This window comes from Nerophis ophidion, linkage group LG11, assembly GCF_033978795.1.
Source record: "Nerophis ophidion isolate RoL-2023_Sa linkage group LG11, RoL_Noph_v1.0, whole genome shotgun sequence".
NCBI classification, from domain to species: domain Eukaryota; kingdom Metazoa; phylum Chordata; class Actinopteri; order Syngnathiformes; family Syngnathidae; genus Nerophis; species Nerophis ophidion.
Window position 1 is genome coordinate 18342359 of NC_084621.1, and position 5472 is coordinate 18347830.

At 41.8% G+C, this 5472-nt stretch overlaps 1 protein-coding gene across 4 annotated transcripts in view; it reads left to right on the forward strand.

The window, feature by feature from the left end:
• Positions 1 to 1891: 1891 nt before the first annotated feature.
• The window catches only part of myh14 (myosin, heavy chain 14, non-muscle), a 145342-nt gene continuing 141761 nt past the window's right edge, over positions 1892 to 5472 (forward strand). For all 4 annotated transcript variants that reach the window (XM_061915238.1, XM_061915237.1, XM_061915239.1 and 1 more), the window contains exon 1: positions 1892 to 2075. The gene's annotated coding sequence lies outside the window, so the exon portion shown is untranslated. The remainder of the gene's footprint in view (positions 2076 to 5472) is intronic.

A 5472-nucleotide genomic window follows, 5' to 3' on the forward strand; every position in this document is an offset into this window, starting at 1 on the left:
GCCTAACGCCTCTAAGAGTCCTGTAACTTGGTGCTTGACCTATGCTGCTAGCATGCCAAGATCTACCGTGCAAACTTTTTTTTGGCCAATTTTGCAGCCTAACGCCTCTAAGAGTCCTTTAACTTGGTGCTACCTATGATGTTAGCATACCAACGCTACCGTGCTAACTTTTTTTTGCCAAATTTTCAGCCTAACGCCTCTAGTGCAAACTTTTTTTTGCCAATTTTTCAGCCTAACGCCCCTAAGAGTCCTATAACTTGGTGCTACCTATGATGTTAGCATGCCAACGCTACCGTGCTAACTTTTTTTAGCCAATTTTTCAGCCTAACGTCTCTAAGAGTCCTATAACTTGGTGCTACCTATGATGTTAGCATGCCAACGTTACCGTGCAAACTTTTTTTTGCCAATTTTTCAGCCTAATGCCACTAAGAGTCCTATAACTTGGTGCTACCTAAGTTATTAGCATGCCAACGGTACCGTGCTAACTTTTTTTTTGCCAATTTTGCAGCATTGGCGTGGCGCAGTGGAAGAGTGGCCATGCGCAACCCGAGGGTCCCTGGTTCAATTCCCACCTAGTACCAACCTCGTCACGTCCGTTGTGTCCTGAGCATGACACTTTGCCCTTGCTCCTGATGGGTGCTGGTTGGCGCCTTGCATGGCAGCTCCCTCTATCAGCGTGTGAATGTGTGTGTGAATGGGTAAATGTGGAAGTAATGTCAAAGCGCTTTGAGTACCTTGAAGGTAGAAAAGCACTATACAAGTACAACCCATTTATCATTTATCATTTATCACTTAATGCCAAACAAACACTTACCAATCGACCAATTTAAGTTGCTCCAGTGGTCAAAAGATGCAATCGTTGGTTAGAAGGCGATCGCCGAATAGCTTCAATAGCTATTTGCTCAATAGCTTCAGTTTCTTTGTCGCTATCTGCCTCCACACTCCTACCATCCGTTTCAATACACGCGTAATCTGTTGAATCGCTTAAGCCGCTGAAATCCGAGTCTGAATCCGAGCTAATGTCGCTATATCTTGCTGTTCTATCCGCCATTTTTGTTTGTATTGGCATCACTATGTGACGTCACAGGAAAACGGACGGGTGGATTTACAGATAGCGAAAATCAGGCACTTTAAAGCCTTTTTTCGGGATATTCCATGATGGGTAAACATTTGAGAAAAACTTCGAAAAATAAAATAAGCCACTGGGAACTGAGTTTTATTGGTTTTAACCCTTCTGAAATTGTGATAATGTTCCCCTTTAACCGGATATTAACAAACGCAAAACTATGTTGAATTCATTCTATGTCCAAAAACATGATATTAGTGAGCTGTATCCTAATGTTTGTTTATATTTAAGAACAGATTATGGCCCCAAAAAAGTACATTTCTAGTTTTTTGTGGCGGAATTGACCTCGAAATCGTCATAATAAACGTCAGGTAGCTTGGGAGCTAATGTTCAGGTCGCATTGCCTCGCTGACCTGAGGTCAGATCTTTCGAGTCCATACGCGTGTAGCGCCGGCGCAAGCGCAAAATAAGAACTGACCCCAGGTCAGTGTGTGTCTCGGCTGTTCTACGGCCGCGTCGTGCGCAAACAAAGGGGGGCGCGAGGGCTGACGCACAAGGCACCTGCTGCGGCGCTCCGGTTGGCTCTCCGCTTACGTCAATCATCTTTAGTCCCGCCCCGCGCCTGTCATCATTGGCTAAGGACGTCATCGCTTTGAGCTTCCCAAAGACGCCATTCGTCACCGCTTCCGTGTTGGCGCCCGTCGAGCCAGTCCACGCGGGGGCGGGTCTTGACCGCTCCGTTGTAGCTTTTCATTGGCCGGCGCCGCCTTGTCGTCGCTTCTGATTGGCGCCCGTGCCGGAAGCGGTGAAGCCTTTGCCCTCACGCCGCTTCTGTGCGTCTACTTTAAGGACGCTTGTGTGTGTTGGAGCGGCGCCGCTGGCTGGGGCTTCGAACGGTGCGATGATAATAGACGCATATGCGGTAGACAACACACCTTTCACTCAGCGAAACAGCCACCAAACAGCTTCCGGACGCTCCTCGTCGCACCTTTAACCACTTGGAGCGAAGGTAAGGGCTAATCCAACTTAAAGAGAAGCCGGCGTGATCGACACCCTTGAACGTCTCATATTCCTGTGTAGTCATTGCTGGGGGTGAGGCGTTCATGGGCTTTTACCTTTGTTTAAAAGACGCCTCTCCGATTCTCTTTGAGTACGACAAAGGCAATACACATTGAAAACACGACATACATATAGTCTCCGTTTTTTTTTTTTGTTGGCTCGTTGGAAGGTGTGGCTGCTTTGCTGTCATCATTATAGCTTCAATAGGGCCTGCTGATAAAACGTCTCATCATGCACCTTGGGGAGAAAGGCGTGTCCAGACCCTGCCCGGTGCACACAGCTAAAGACACAATCAGTAAAAATAGCTAAAGACACAATCAGGGAAAATAGACACAGGAACTGATCCCCCCGCCCCCCTTTTCCTTGAAGTTATTGTCTATCAGGATGTTGCTATGGAGGCTGTGTGTGTGTGTGTGTGTGTGTGTGTCTGTGTGTGTGTGTGTGTGTGTGTGTGTGTGTGTGTGTGTGTGTGTGTGTGTGTGTGTGTGTGTGTGTGTGTGTGTGTGTGTGTGTGTGTGTGTGTGTGTGTGTCTAACAAGTTAGGACCGAAATCGTGGTCCCAAGACAAAAAAACATTGATAGAGAGCCATATACTAGAGTCTGTGAACATTGCTCCAAAGTCAGGATCTTTTATTGCTCCAAAGTCAGGATCTTTGTGTTGTTTTAGTGTGCATACAAAGGCAAACATTGACAGGTGCAAAGGCATTTCTTGTAAAATATCGACGGTTATTGAATAAAAGTCCGACTTGTATCTTGATATTGCACAAATGGTCAGTTTTTCTTGTAAAATTTTTGAATTGCGTTGAGTAAAATGAGGACTTTCATTGTAATACTACCAAAATTCTTAGTTTTTCTTTTAAAATTGTGACGTTTTTCATGGGATATTAAAACACATTTTTCTCAACAATCTTTTTCATATTTGCATAGTATGTATTATTAGTAATGTTGTAAAAGGTAGGCTTTTTTTCTCAGGTGTCAAGAAGGTAACAAATACAAAAATGTGTGTGTGTGTGTGTGTGTGTGTGTGTGTGTGTGTGTGTGTGTGTGTGTGTGTGTGTGTGTGTGTGTGTGTGTGTGTGTGTGTGTGTGTGTAACAAGTTAGGACCGAAATCATGGTTCCAAGATGGAAAACCATTGATAGAGAGCCATATACTAGAGTCCGTGAACATTGCTCCAAAGTCAGGATTTTTTTGTTGATTCAATGTGCATACAAAAGAAAACATTGACAGGTGCAAAGGCGTTTCTTGTAAAATAGCGACTGTTATTGAATAAAAGTCCGACTTGTACTTCTATATCGCACAAATGGTCAGTTTTCTTGTCAAATTTTGACTTGCGTTGAATAAAATGACAACTTTTATTATAATACTGCCAAAATTCCAAGTTTTTCTTGTGAAATTGTGACCTTTTTCTTGTGAAATTCCAACTAATTTTTCACAACAAGCTTTTTTATATTTGAATAGTATACACTTATATATATATATATATATATATCTAGAAAGCGTGGTCCTAAAGAGGTAGGCTTTTTCTTTCGGTCCCAAGAAGGTAACAAATACAAAAATGTGTGTGTGTGTGTGTGTGTTCGTGTTCTTGTATTTCTAACAAGTTAGGACCGAAATCATGGTCCCAAAACGGAAAACCATTGCATCTGATAGAGAGCCATAGAGTCCGTGAACATTGCTCCAAAGTCAGGATCTTTTTGTTGATTTAATGTGCATACAAAAGCAATAGCGACTGTTATTGAATAAAAGTCTGACTTTTATCTTGATAGCGCACAAATGTTCAGTTTTTCTTGTCAAATTTTGACTTGCTTAGAGTAAAATGAGGACTTTCATTATAATACTGCCAACATTCTACGTTTTTCTTGTGAAATTCTGACCTTTTTCCTGTGAAATTCCAACTCATTTTTCGCAACAAGCTTTTTCATATTTGCATAGTATACACTTCTTTATATTTATAGAAAGGGTGGTCCTAAAGAGGTAGACATTTTTCTCAGTTCTCAAGAAGGTAGCAATACAAAAATGTGTGTGTGTGTGTGTGTGTGTGTGTGTGTGTGTGTGTGTGTGTGTGTGTGTGTGTGTGTGTGTGTGTGTGTGTGTGTGTAGGAACAGGACTAACAAGACAGAATTGTGGACAAATGAGTCTCCCACGCTCTCACAGCTGCACATAACAAAAGGGTTTATGATGACAACTTTTATGCAAATGCTTTCCCCGCGCGCGACATTGTTCACATTTTTAATTCCTGCCACTTTCCGCGTTTTGCAGCGGGAGGGACGCGTGGAAAGGAAAATGCGACTTTATTGTCGTTGCGCTTAACAGAAAGGGCGACAAAATGACATTTCCAGTACAACCCCGTCCAGAAACAATTGCTGTATTGTAGCAAAGATCTTTGCAAATGCTTATTTCTTATCTGTGCGTCTGTATTCTGATTGTGTGTGTCTGTATCACAATTTGTGTGTTTGTGTAATGGGATCAGAACATTTGCAAATGCTTATCTCTTATCTGTTCGTCTGTATTCTGATTGTGTGTGTAATGGGATCAGAATATTAGCAAATGCGTACCTCTTATCTGTGCGTCTGTAATCTGATTGTGTGTGTCTGTATCACAATCTGTGTGTGTGTAATGGGATCAGAATAACATGATTGGGTGCAAGTGGTGAGTATAGGGAAAGAAAAGGTGAAGTTGCAGTTTTATTTTTATAGCCTGGACACACAAATCTTACACGGCAGAAGAGTCGCCAAAGTCTTGTGTAAAAAAAAAAAAAGGAAAAAAAAAAGACAACCAATCAGGGTTGTTGCTTCACACAAATTTGAATACAGACACACACACCGATCAAAATATGGAAGTGCAGGTTTTTTTTTTGGGAGGTGGATTGTTGTAGCTGAACTATTTGAATATGTGTATTTCAATCTGTATGTCTGTAATACGATTTATGTGTGTGTGTGCCCATGTGTGTGTCTGTATCTCAATCTGTGTGTATGCTTAATGGTATCAGAATAACATGATTGGGTGCAAGTGGTGAGTATAGGGAAAGGAAAGGTGAAGTTGCAGTTTTATTTTTATAGCCTGGACACACAAATCTTACACGCCAGAAGTGTTTTGTGAAAAAAAAAAAAAACAACCAATTAATGTTCTTACTTCACACAAATTTGAATACACAGACACTCACACAGATCAAAATACGGACGGGCAGGTTTTTTTTGTACACAAACACATGGGTCTAATTACAGACACACAGATGGAGATACAGATACACAAATGAGTACACAGAGACACAAATGAGTACACAAATATATATGGATCTGATTACAGACACACAAATGAGTACACAGACACATGGATCTGATTAC